The sequence below is a fragment of the Biomphalaria glabrata genome, chromosome 10 (assembly GCF_947242115.1).
Source record: "Biomphalaria glabrata chromosome 10, xgBioGlab47.1, whole genome shotgun sequence".
In the NCBI taxonomy this organism is placed as follows: domain Eukaryota; kingdom Metazoa; phylum Mollusca; class Gastropoda; family Planorbidae; genus Biomphalaria; species Biomphalaria glabrata.
This window is the reverse complement of record NC_074720.1, coordinates 20,057,391-20,072,226: the sequence shown is the minus strand read 5'-3', so window position 1 is coordinate 20,072,226 and position 14,836 is coordinate 20,057,391.

The window sequence follows — 14,836 nt, the reverse complement described above, 5'->3', positions numbered from 1 at the left end:
AATTTCAAATAAGTAGGTATCTGGATCTTCGTCTTCATCTATCAAGGCTTGCCGGAGACGAGCTGTAAGCACCTCCTTGGTACCACCAATTATCTCATATCGGTTACGAAGTTCCTTCCTAAGCTCTCTAACTGAGAGTTGGTCTAATCGTTTCAAAGCTGCCATTGTAAATCCTACCTCCTCTCGTTGAGTTGCCTATGATCCCACTTCTGACAACCAATTGTAATAACTTAAGTGAGGCAACTCAACGAGGACATTGACGTTTATTTACACTAAGACATGACAAACACAAAGGACATCTGCCTTGGGTACAACATCTCCATATTGGCTCTCGACTTGGGCGGAAATCGTTAGTCTCTTATGTCAACATCCGACTTGTCTGGTCACTGATAGTGCGCACCTTCTTTCTGCACTATCTTGGATGGCGGTGCGCATGGCAAAGTCATAACAATATTTAGTTAGCATTTACCTTAACGTTGAATTCTTGTAGTATTTTCAGGATAGGATTTTAGATTAGGCCTTTATGTTGTATTTGAGGGACAGGGTGAGGTTTTACGCTATCTAGGTCAGAACGAAGCGGGAGTCAATAACGTCGCAGCTAGGGCTGCGTAGCCACGGAAGATACTGCGTTCCTCATTAATTTTAGAACAAACCTTTTCATTATTATGCTATCTAGATATATTTTCCCTATGAAAGTTCCTGGCGTAGATTGAATGCTCGCAAACTTTGAGAGAGGTTGAAATAGTGGAATATTTTCTTTCCAAATGAACTGTTGACTTTTTGGCTTCCCTTTCCCCCTCTCCCTTGAGAAACTATTCCACAGCATAGAGCACACACTATGTCTTTGTGTATGTGTGTGAGTGTGCTCTCTGTGTGAGCAACCTCTCTCCAGCTAACGTCCAAATAAGGGCATGTTTTGTTTTTGTTGTTTCATTTTTGTCTGTTTTGTTTTATAAGTTTGTTTTTGTCTTATTTTTTTGTCTTGTTTTTACGTCTGAAATCCTTTCTGGGTGGTTTTATTTTTTTTTGTTAGCTGCTGGAACTTATATTTATTTGGCATCAGCCTTCGATCAAAATTATTTTGTTTCATTATTTGGTGTCTTAGCAGGTTAGGAAGTAGCTTAGTTTGTTTTTTGGGTTTACATTGTGCTGTATACCATCTAGATATGTTTTCCTTATGAAAGTCCCTGGCGCGGTTTGAAACAAACTCGTAAACTTTGAGAGGATTTGACACTATAAAATATTTTCCTTCAAAATTCTTCCAACTCATTATTTAAACATTTTGGTTTCTTTTACTTCTTCTTCCCATTTTTTAAAAAAAACTATTGTATACATCAGAGCAGACAAGAGACTTCCTTTTTCTGTTTAAATGAAATCGTTTCAATTGTCTTCCTCAGTTCTCCCTACTTGTCAATGTGTATTGCTTGCTACACAGACCTACTGTTTGGTCTATACGAACATTTACACAAATCAGTATTTCCATGTATCTAGCTGGATGGTTGATGTTAAGCTCAAGATGAACGAAGACAAGACAGAAATAATTCAGATTGACACTCGGAACAACGTCTCAAAAGTCGAGAGCACAGATTCTCTTTTGATCACGAACTGCCAGCTTCCTTATGTCCATGTAATGCGGAATCTTGGAGTTTTCTTCGACTCAACCCTATCTTTCGACCCACACATAAGTCAGCTCTGCAAGGGTCTTTATCTGCAGATGCGCAGATTAGGCCAGATCCGACCATATTTAACAACGGAGTCAACAAAAACGCTAGCTGTGGCATTCATACTCTTCCGCCTTGACTCCCGCAACGCCGTGCTAGCAGGTATACCTGATGACAAAATTGCCAAGCTGCAACGTATATAGAACAACGCCGCACGAATAGTCCTTAGAAAAACAAGACGAGATTCTGCTACTACGCTTATGCGCACGCTCCATTGGCTTCCCGTGAAAGCGAGAATCAGTTACGATGTGGCCAGTGTATATATAACAATGAGATGCCCTTGTACCTTAGCGAACTGATTACTTCATATGTCCATCGGAGAGCCTGCGCTCAAAGGACTTAACGCTTCTAGTGGTGCCACGTTTCTCCCTCAAAAGCTACTGTCCTCGGGCTTTTTCATTGCAAGGCCCAAAGGTTTGGAACTCAATCCCCATTGATTTCAGACAACATATTGTAATAACATAAGTGAGGCAACTCAATGAGACACACATATGTTTATTTACACGACATCACAGGTACACAAAACAACACCTATCTTAGGCACAGTCTTTTCACTTCGGCTCTCAACTTGAACGGAAATCGTTCTCTCTTCTCTTCCTAATGTTGACATCCTTCTCAGTCTATTCTATAACAGTGCTCACCTCTGTACTAGCCTGGATGGCGGTGCGCATGGCAGAGTTATAACAATATACTACACTACTTTAAAGAAAAACATTGAGACCTATCTGTTTGAAAATTTTTTAGATTAGTTTGTCATTTTAGCTTTCGTGTTTGTTTTTGTTTTGTTATCACAGCGCCTTGAGCCTACATTTTGTTTGTTAACAGCGCTTTATAAATACAATTATTATTATTACTATCTAGCACCGTATCTTAAAACAATGTTACTTGTGCAGATGAGCAATAGAGGTTTCTGTAGTATACTTGGACACTTTTTGTTTATTTCTTATCAAGTCAGAATCTATATTTGGTTTTAAAAGTTTAGGACATGGTACATCTAAAAACTTCTACACACTCTTTATGAAGTTTCTCTTACAATCTGATTCAGTCAACTACTACTACTCTATTTAAGTGTTGAACCAGTTCACAAGCTAGCAGATTTAGTTGAAGCTTTTTTTTTTTTTGTAATTAGGTATATGCTTTAAAAAATTAGTTGACATCAGTTGTAAAAGTTTTGTCCTAAGTCAAAATGTTTAACTGCTCCTCTCTTCTGGCACTTTGTAGCAATAGTAATACCTCAGTAGACAGGAATTAGATACAGATATAACGCAGGTCTTCCCCTCACGTTGGGCGCCACTTGTTACGACACAAGACTCTTCCAAATAATAAGACACTCTCAGGTTTTACTCTAGAAATACTTTAATATTGTTATGACTTTGCCATGTGCACCGCCATCCAAGATAGTGCAGAAAGAAGGTGCGCACTATCAGTGACCAGACAAGTCGGATGTTGACATAAGAGACTAACGATTTCCGCCCAAGTCTAGAGCCAATATGGAGATGTTGTACTCAAGGCAGATGTCCTTTGTGTTTGTGATGTCCTCGTGTAAATAAACATCTATGTCCTCGTTGAGTTGCCTCACTTAAGTTATTACAATTGGTGTCAGAAGTGGGATTATAGGCAACTCAACGAGAGGAGGTAGGATTTACAATGGCAGCTTTGAAACGATTAGACCAACTCTCAGTTAGAGAGCTTAGGAAGGAACTTCGTAACCGATATGAGATAATTGGTGGTACCAAGGAGGTGCTTACAACTCGTCTCCGGCAAGCCTTGATAGATGAAGACAAAGATCCAGATACCTACTTATTTGAAATTGAACCGGAGATTTATGAGCTTATTGGCAAGATGAATGAAGCAATGTGTGAACAAATTAACAGTATGGGGAACAAGGTAGATAAAATGTTGTCTCAGCTGAAAGAAGGAGTTAACTCGTTGGTAAAGGAGCAGTTGCCTGTAGACTCGTTGGTCAAGAAGTTGCGTGGTCAAGACTGTGGTTGCACAAACAGTGGTGACGGAGACGCTGGGGATTTGAGCGCCGTCTGTGTCTGTGTTGTGGGCAAGTCTTGTGGTTGTGACTTTCAAGACGAGAAACGTGATGGCGATTGCTGTGATAATCTCAACGAGATGTACCGAGTCAAACGGAAAGAGACAAATGAAGTATTTGTTCCTGTTGTACCTGTTACCAGTACCTTAACTGAAGTCTGTTATGTGCCTGAAGCGGATGTTCCTGTTGTACCTGTTACCAGTACCTTAACTGAAGTCTGTTATGTGCCTGAAGCGGATGTTCCTGTTGTACCTGTTACCAGTACCTTAACTGAAGTCTGTTATGTGCCTGAAGCGGATGTTCCTGTTGTACCTGTTACCAGTACCTTAACTGAAGTCTGTTATGTGCCTGAAGCGGATGTTCCTGTTGTACCTGTTACCAGTACCTCAATGAGCCTGACGGAGCAAGACAACGTTGGGTCTGCGTTCAAGCCTGTTGCTATGGACCTTCAAGACCTCTGCCTATCTGTCGGTGCTCACGAGGGAAATTCGAAGCTTGACAACAGCATCCAGAAGTTTAGCATGAACTGTACGTGCGGCGCTTCACACATAGAATTTAGATGCCAAGAAAACCACCAACAGCGCATATGTACTTCTACCATCATCATCGACATTGGCATAGATGAATGTCAATCAAATCACTCTAAATCTGAGCTGTCAAGAGAAAGACATTTTCCACTTGAACCTGAAGAGACCTATCTTCTGGACGTAAGACTGTTGTCTGAGGATGACTTCGGTGCATTGGACTTTGCTTGCAACGTGGCTGCAAGCGAACCTGAAGCTCCCTTGAGAGGCGTCTGTCGGGAAGGTCTGCTGAGACAGCGTGTCCGATCAACGGCTGTGCTGAAGAAAACAGTGCTCGACCCTATCTCTTTGTGTGGCAAACGGCCACGTCATTATCGCAACAACAGCCTGGTCAACTGGAGAAAGAGAAAGCGGCACTGGAAGAAAACAATGCGGATGGCCTCGTGGGGAACACGCTCCCTGCCGCCTGTGGCTCCCACTGATCGACCTCCACCTGAACTGTCAAACCTCAGCTGCAGTGTTTCTTTTCGGGACGAAAAGTGCTAAGACGGGGGCAATGTTATGACTTTGCCATGCGCACCGCCATCCAAGATAGTGCAGAAAGAAGGTGCACACTATCAGTGACCAGACAAGTCGGATGTTGACATAAGAGACTAACGATTTCCGCCCAAGTCTAGAGCCAATATGGAGATGTTGTACTCAAGGCAGATGTCCTTTGTGTTTGTGATGTCCTCGTGTAAATAAACATCTATGTCCTCGTTGAGTTGCCTCACTTAAGTTATTACAATATTATAACAAGCTACGTAAACATCAACATTTCATTTCTCATCCTGTCAATCTCCTTCCGGTATCCTATTTTTAACATCCCTTCCATTCAATACCCAAATTCCTTTTTTCCCATTCGCACCATGCTTCGCTACTACCGTAAGTAACATTCCTCTTTTTACTTTCCTACTTTCTACAACTAGCTGATCTTTTCCTTTGTCCTCTCACAATATATCAAGTGAAGACAACTTTCTCTGCTGGCAACGTCTCTGGCAATTAACTGTGAACACTTTTAAAGGAACATCTGGCAAAGCTAAAGGAACATCTGGCAAAGCTAAAGGAACATCTGGCAAAGCTAAAGGAACCTTTTGGACGGATTAGAATTGCGCATTACATTAGAAATCTGAGTTACAACAGTATTTTTGTTACATTATTTAGCTTTCTATTTATTGATTTTATTATGAGGAACTTGTATGCTTCCAGCATGTTCTAGGTACTTCGGTTCAATCAAGTCTGAAGGTGACATCCAGTCTCCACGATGAAAGGCCGACATAGTTGCCACTGAGCTATCGAATACAAATATCTATATTGTTATAAGCCTACATTGCCACTGTCATTGGGTGCGAGACTGTACACCATGAGACACAGGACAGAGACACGAAAGCATAGAGGAAGTGGAAGACGGTCAAGAAGTGTTGTTCTTACTTAGTACCATATTCACTTCATGGGCGTAGCCAGGGGGAAGGGGGGGGGGTTGGGGTTCAACACCCCCCCCCCTCCGAAATGAAATCCGCCCCCCAAAAAGGGGGGACATCGGAATTCAGTAATTGATTTTTTGCTTTGATTTTGTTTATTTTGGGTGACATTTTAATACTAAACCATCAATTGCCCCAGCGCAGCCAAGGGGTTTTGAGTTTAAAACCCCCTACCAGGGGGGTTTGAGTTTAAAACCCTTATCAGGGGGTTTTAAGTTCTACCTGGGGGTTTTGAATTTATAACCCCTATCAGGGGGTTTTGAGTTTAAATATCCTACCAGGGGGGTTTGAGTTTAAAACCCCCTTCCAGAGCTTTTAGCAGTTAAAACCCTCTCTTCTAAAAACAAAACAAAACACAAAAAAAACAAACGACTATCCCCAAATTCCAAGAGCACAGTTAAGGAAGATTTTGATTTTATAACCCCCTATTCAATATAAAAAAAGCAAATTACACACTCAAAATTCTATGAACGTATCCTAAGGATTTTGAGTTTAACCCCCTTCCCCTCTTCAGTAGGGTTTGAAGCTAAAAAATACCTCTTCAGTATTAAAAAAAAAGCAAATTACGCACTCAAAATGTTATGAGCTTAGGTAAATGGGTTTTAACTCATATTTGAGTTTAAAACCCCATTCAGCGGGGTTTGAAGCTAAAAATAATAATAATAATAATAATAATAATAATCTTTATTATCCGTAAGGAAATTTGTCTTACAATTTGTGCATTACACCAAACAAAAAACATTATAACTATAAGAAACCAAAGTGTACATTCACACCAGACTCACTCATAATTTACATGTGACAAAGTTTATACCAGATTGTTCTTATTTAATGATTTGATTGCCAGGGGAACAAAAGAGTGTTTGTGTCTGTTTGTCTTTGCTATCGGTGTCTTGTATCTCTTTTGTGATGGTAAAATCACAAAGTCCTGACACAAAGGGTGATTCTTTATTTCGAGGATCTTGTTAGCTTTTTTATAGATGTTTGTCTCAAACAACTGCCCAAATGGGGTTTGTTTTTTGCCAATGATTTTGCCAGCAGCATTTAGGATTCTATTAAGTTTATTTTTATTTTTAATGCTCAGATTTCCATACCAGGCAGTGATATTGAAACTTAAAATATTGCAGATGTGAGCGTGATAAAACATAGCCAAGGCCTTTTCGCTAACATTAAACGAGGACAGTTTTCTTAGTAGTCGTAATCTTTGCTGCCCTTTTTTGCTGATATAATCAGTATTTGCAGTAAAATTTAGTTTATTGTCTAGGATAGTACCAAGGTATTTAAAGGTTTGCACAATTTCAATAGTCTCTCCAGCTACAGAAACAATATCATTTCCCTTCTTGTCCCTACGAAAATCGATTATCATTTCTTTGGGTTTTTTTTACATTTAATAATAAAAAATTATCTTTACAGTATTCCTCAATGTGTTCTAGTTCTTTGAAATACTCATTTACCTCTGAGCTCTCTGAGAGCAGGGCAAGAAGAGCCGCATCATCAGCGAATTTTGTGAAGGAGCAACAATAACTATCGGATTGAAAATCATTGGTGTACAAAATGAACCACAATGGCGATGTTACAGCCCCCTGGGGCGCCCCTGTGTTAACTATGCGTTCATTAGATATAACATTGTTTACCCTAACCCTCTGAGCTCTCTGGGTCAAAAATTCATTAGCCCATAGTATTATGTATGGACTAATCTGCAACGCTTTCATCTTTTCAATGAGTAAATGAAGTTGTATAGTGTTAAAAGCTGATGAGAGCAATCTTACATAAGTGTTCGGTAAGTCCAGATGTTTGTAGACACAGTTTAAAATATTTAGGATGGCATCGTCTACACCTTTACTCTTTTGGTAAGCAAATTGTAAAGGGTCTAACTTATTACAAAGATCATTCAGAAGAAACATTTTAACCAATTTTTCTAAACATTTAGACACAATGGAAGTAAGTGAAACAGGTCTATAGTCATTCATTTCCTTTGGTTTGGAAACCTTTGGCACAGGTACAATTATAGATGACTTCCACACAGGTGGTATCTCATGGTTTAGTAATGAAGTAGAAAAAATATCTTGGAAAGGTTCAGCTAGTTGTTCAGCACATTCTTTTAAGATTCGCCCTTTTCTTCCATCAGGCCCACCAGCTTTCATTGGGTTGACGTTTTTGAAAATGTTACAAACTTGCTCTTTAGTAATCGCTAATTCTAAGCAGTTGTTAACATTGACATCCTTAAGGGCTTTGAGTCTTAGATAATTAAAATCTTTCGTGTCGAAGCGACAATAGAAATCATTTAACTCGTTGGCCAATGTTTTTTCGTCTCTTGTAGCAAGATTATTTTTAAATTTGACTTGTGCTCCTGCCATTTTGTTCATGATGCCCCACGTCTGTCTCATGTCACTTGTATTAATTGAGTCTTCCAGCTTGGTGCGGTAGTTTCTCCTCCCTTCCTCAAGAACGACGTTGAGATTTCGTTGAGCAATTTTCCTTGTCTGTCCATCGCCACTCATAAATGCTCTTTTCTTTTTGATTATTTCCCGTTTTATTTTTGCAGTGACCCATGGTTTATTGTTGGGGTATATCTTGATGCTCTTAGTACTGACACACATGTTTTCACAGAATTTGATGTAATTTGTCACTGCGTCGACCCATTCTTCCAGATTTGAAGTGGTCTCTTTGAACAAATTCCAGTCAGTGCAGTCTAGACATCCCTGTAGTTTGAGAATATTGTCTTGTGTCCATTCTTGTACGTTTTTTTGAATGATTTTTCCTTCTTTAAGTTTTGTACGGTAAGTAGGCAGCAGTTGTATTGTTTTGTGGTCCGATGATCCTAGTGGTGGCTTTTCACGAGATGTGAATGCTCCTTTGATGTTACAATAACATAAGTCCAGAGTTCTGTTTTCTCTTGTCGGACATGAAATGTGTTGATAGAAGGTGGGTAGGTCAACCTTCAAGGTGCATTTATTAAAATCACCCAGTATAACTACTGGTGCGTCCGGTGACCTTGTCTGAAACTCATGCACTACGTCAGCGATGATTGCAGCTGCAACTTCCGCTTTGGCTGTAGGCGGAACCTAAACCAGGACTATGTAAATAACACCAAAGTCACGTGGCAAATAAAAAGGTCTCAATGAAAGCGCCAGTAGTTCTAGATCCGGACAGCACATTCTCTTTTTAACCGTGTAGTTGGTACAGTATTTGAGGTTGATGTACACACAAAGCCCTCCACCTTTCTTCTTCTTAGACTCAGCCGTTCTGTCAGATCTCACGCAAGAGAAACCATCAATAGCAATCAGGTTGTCGTTGTCATCCTCCTCTAACCATGTCTCAGTAAAAGCCAATAGACAACTTTCCCTAAATACGTGGTCGTAGCGTACATGGGCACATATCTCATCCACTTTGTTTCTTATTGAGCGGACGTTAGCTAGAATAATCGTAGGAAGTGGTGGGCGAAACCCTCTTCTTCTCAGTCTTTGCCGTAGTCCTCCTTTTTTTCCTCTTTTCCTTGTACTAATAGAGGAAGGGTAGAAACAATTTATATGTGCATAACACGGTGGAAGAGGCTTCCTCTTTGAACGAAGTCCGAGGAGTTGATCTTTGCTATAATGAATAGATCTAGTACTAGAACGGCCGCCATCTTGGCTCGCCATTTTTCTTCTTTTATTTCTAACCAAATAACCAAAGTTGAACAAGTCTAGATCTAGTAAAACGTTTAATGTAAATACTCATTGTGGAGCCCACCTTGAAAACAGAAGTCTTCATCTGCATAACTGATTACAAAAGAACATTCAATATACATCCAGCAAAGAAATAATAATGAATAATGAAAGCACAAATTGCATGTCGCCACAGTGCAGCGCCATTTTGAAAAAAAAAAAAAAAAAAAAAGTTTCTTCAATATGAAAATAAAAAGTAAATTATGCACTTAAAATGTTATGAGCGTAGGTAAATGGGTTTTAACTCATATTTGAGTTTAAAACACCATTCAGCGGGGTTTGAAGCTAAAAATGCTTCTTCAATATGAAAATAAAAAGTAAATTATGCACTTAAAATGTTATGAGCGTTTAAACCCCTTTCAGCGGGGTTTGAAGATAAAAAATACCTCTTTAATATTAAAAACAAATTAAATTATACACTCAAAATTCTGTGAGTGTAGTCAAAGGGGTTTTGAGTTTAAACTTTCTCCAGAGGAGTTTGAAGCTAAAAAAATAACTCTTCAATATAAAAAAAAATGCATTTTATGCACTTAAAATGTTATGAGAGTTGCCTAAAGGGGTTTTGAGTTTAAACCCCCTTTCAGCTGGTTTTGATGCTAAAAAAATACCTCTTTAATATTAAAAAAAAAAGCCAATTACACACTAAAATTATTTGAGCGTAGCCAAGCTAATTGGGGGTTTTGAGTTTAAACCCCCCTCCTACAGATGGCTTTTCTTAAAAGTTTAAAACCCCTCCAGGTGGTTTTTGAGTTTAAAACCCCACTACAGAGAGTTTTGAGGTGGAAAGCCTCTATCTTCAATATTATTGTAAAGCAAACTACAGTTACCGAATTCTATGACCCTAGCTAAATGGGGTTTTGAATTAACTAAAGAAATAACTCCAGAGATTTTTTAAAATCCACAACAGATGATTTTGTCGATAAAACTTAGCCTTTTCGATATAAAATCTAAAGCAAACTACAGTCACCTAATTCCAAGAGCGTATTCAAGAGAGGTTACACATTTCTACCAGTGGCAGGGCTCCATTAATAAAGTGCATTGAATAGTCATCTGCCGAAATTGAAAAACACTAAATGTGGCTCAACAAAGATGGCTTAGACAGATTTTAGGAGTCAGTTATAGAGATCGGGTCTAAGTGAAGGAAATCCTATGCCGAATTGGGAGTCGACATCTTAGTAAGGTTGTGACAGAGCGTCGCATGAGGTTTGCCGGACACGTTTTCCGACAAAATGAATTACGCATACTAAGGGTTGCGATGCATCCTAGTACAACTTGGCGCCAGTAAGGCAGTAAGAATAGCATTTTAGGTTTTTGAAATAAAACTTTTAATAGCAGGAAAATTTACTGTAGATACCTCAGAATATTCATTTTGTTGGCTTTCGATACCAGAAATAGTGCTTGGCGGCTTCGCCCCACGCTGGGGGAGCTCCAAGCGCTCCTTCAGACCCCATTGCTGGCAATGTCAGGGAATCTACAATTTTTCCACTAACTCGAGGAAGAAACAGTATAGGGCATAATAAACGTCTTCCGAAAGAATGAAAGGTCAGAATGTAATAAAGATCATGTACACACACACACATACATACTATTTTTTTTTCGCGGGGGACTTTTTTCTAAGTTACAGCAATGTTTTAAAAAAAAACCCCGTAGGCCATAGAAACAGACGACCTTTACATCATCTGCCCTATAAGCTACAAGGTCTGAAATGGGAACTTCTCTACTTATAAAAATAGATTTATAGTTAAAATTTTAGCAAAATACCTAATCCAGTAATTCTCTCACAAGGTGTATCTTCCTTTTGCTATTTATGCTGAATTATCTTAATTCATAGTACAGTAGATTGATACATAACCAAAGCTTTTTAAAAACCTTTCCATGTTAACTAAAAGATCAACACAGTTCAATGCGTCTATCCCGAGCCTAGATTCTACTCGATCTACCTTCTGGTGGTAGAACGGACACATTTCTCCCGACATACAATCGTACAACTGACGTCTGTTACGTGACTAGAACAGATCCGCCATACGCTGCTAAACACGAGCATGATTAAATGACGATCAAGCCCTTTAATGCAGCGTTTCTCAAACTGTGGGAGTTTCCATTAGGGCCTAGGGAATAATGTATGTTAAGAAAGAAGCCTTTGAAATTATTTTTCAAGAATAGTTGTATTCTCAAACAGTTAAACAGGGTTATGTTGACGGATCACTTTACTAAAAGAAAAAAAAAGGGGGGGGGGCTAATTTCTCTCTAATACTATTTCCTGTAAAAACATTCACATGTATACAAAGAACTTAAAAATTATTTACAAAACGATATTGTTATGACTCTACATTACGCACTGTCATTTGGCGCGACATTTTGTACCAGAGGACACGATAGAGAACAGAGGAAGGAAGATGGCCCGATGATTAGAGATGTAAACAAGAAGGCCTGAGATGTGATTCTGGGTTTGGCTCTAGATCCAGTTTATAATTGATTATTAAACGTTCTATTTTATATCACTGTCGTTGAGGTTGATTGCTAAGTTATAGCAATATTTACGAAAAAACAAAACAACTAAACTAATATTAATGAACATTTAATATGATTATTTGAATTCTAAACATTTTGTTAAAACCCTGCTCCCGTGCCGACTCCAGCACACCGTTCAACATGAGGAATAGACGACATATTGATTCTAGAAGAAGGCATGTTGTAGATCCGGCTGAAGTGATCTGCAGGTTATGGGAGTCTGAACTGTCTGGGACTAAAAGCTGTCCTTCGTGCTACCAGTGAACTATATTGAGGACCTGGCGCGACACTGAGAAGTGTGTCGGTGGCCTATACTAATGTTTAGGTAGAAAAGGACTCGAAGAACTTAAGACAAGACCACCTGTGACTTGACAGCTGAAGTCCATGTCTCACTGTGTATTGTAAAACTGTAAATAAATACATCCTATATCATGCTCCTTTCACTGAGTGCTTCACTAACATTGACTAAACTCTTCTAATAATCTAATGAAGACAACTCAACGCCAAGGGAGCAATGGCAAAACTCACAATTAATAATTATATTACTGAGCAAGGCGAATATCAACAACTGGTCGTGCGGTTTTCACGCTGGACTGTCGTTCAGATTTATCGATGGTCGAGGGTTCAAACCCTACCCGCTCCCGCGTCGTCCTGCGGGAGGTTTGGACTAGGAAGTAATTATCTTCAACTCTGAAGGAACATCCGAAACATGTCAAACATTTGACAAAACATTTGACAAAACATTTGACAAAACATTTGACAAAACATCCATCATAACACATTTCCGTCTTGTTTTACCATCCATTCATCTAGTGTTCTTTTGTAGTGCGTTGGTGCGCAATGATATACCCACTACAGGACAGGGAATGGAAATGTTTATGTGAGCTTGCGCTCCCAGAGCTATATTTTTATGTATTCTATTTTTTTATAGGCTAGTGCCAAATTTATTATTTGTACTTTCGCTTTTTGTGTAGGTTAGGGTGGGGTGTATAAAAAGTGATGCACGCTGTTTTAAAACAGTTGAGTGGACAGTAGACCAGTGTACGGTCAGTACAGCATCTTTGTCTGTGTGACGAGAGGTCTTGGTGATCTTAAATGCTAGTAATTGTTTTCAATATTTTTATTTCTGTACCTGGGACGGCCTGCTATTATTACTGCTGCTATTGAGTATTGTTACTGCTGTTTTAACTGCTGATTATAACTGCTATTACTCTGCTGTAACCTCTTGCTGTAGATCTAGAATCTAGTGTTATTTTGTTTTTGTAGTGTAGCCTTAGTGGCTTAGTAAACTTAGTTATAAGTTATAGTCTGTTTCTGTTCTTAGGGAATGCTAATAGTAAGGTACTAAGACTAAGGTGATCTTGTTTTGGTTTTAGTTATGGGTTGGTTGTAGTCGTAGGATATTGTAGATCTAGACTAGTTTATTGTAGTGTGTTTGTGTAGATCTAGGTCTAGTGTGGTAGTTGTAGTTCTCTTTAGTTAGATAGTTGTTTTGATCAGTTTGTGTTAGATAGTTGGTTTGGTTAGTTTGTTAGTGTAGATTTAGAGGGTTTTAGTTAGTTGCGGAGTTCAGTTGTAGTCATGGGCGTAGCCAGGGGGGGGGGGTTCTTGGGGTTCAACCCCCCCCCCGAAATGAAATCCCCCCCCAAGGGGGGGGGGGAGACGGAATTAAGTGACTGATTTTTGCTTTCATTTTGTTTATTTTAGGTGAGATTTTAATACTAAATCATCACCACAGCACAGCCGAGGCAGTTTTGAGTTAAAAACCCTCTACCAGGGGGTTTTGGGTTTAAATCCCCCTACCAGGGGGTTTTGAGATTTTAAAAAACCCTATCAGGGGGTATTGAGATACAAATCCCACTACCAGGGGGCTTTGAGTTTAAAACCCCCTACAGGGGGTTTTGAATTTTAAACCCCCTACCAGAGGTTTTTGCAGTTAAATCCCCCTCTTCTATAAAACAAAACACAAAAAAATGCAAACAACAATCCCCAAATTCCAACAGCACAGTTGAGGAAGAATTTGATTTTAAAACCCCATCCAAAATTTACGATAACCCCATCTTCAATATAAAAAAAGCAAATTACACACTCAAAATTCTATGAGCGTAGCCAAAGGGGTTTTGAGTTTAACCCCCCTACCCCTTCCAGTTGGGGTTTGAAGCTTAAAAGTACCTCTTCAATATAAAAAAAAGCAAATTACACACTATTAAATCTATGAGCGTAGCCAAAGGGGTTTTGAGTTTAAATCCCCCTCCTCCAGATGGCTTTTCTTTAAAGTTTAAAACCCCTCCAGATGGTTTTCAGTTTAAAATTCCCCTACAGAGCGTTTAGAGTTGAAAACCTCTCTCTTCAATATTATTTTAAAGCAAACTACAGTCACCAAATTCTATGATCGTAGCTAAATGGGGTTTTCAATTAAAAACAAACAAAAAAAATATTTTTTTAGTTTAAAACCCCTCAACAGATGATTTGACGAAAAAACTTTCCTTTTCCATATAAAATCTAAGCGAAATACAGGCATGTAATTCCAAGAGCGTAGTCAAGAAAGGTTACAAATTTCTACCAGTGGCTTGGGCTCCATTAATTAAGTGTGAATAGTCTTCTGCCGAAATTGAAAATCATTAAATGTGTCTCAACAAAGATGGCTAAGACAGATTTTAGGAGTCAGTCATAGAGATCGGGTCTAAATCAAAGAAATCATATGCCGAACTGGGAGTCGAATCCTTAGTAAGGTTGTGACAGAGCGTCGCATGAGGTTTTGCGGGACATGTTCTCACACAAAATGAATTTCGCAAAATAAGAGTTGCGGAAA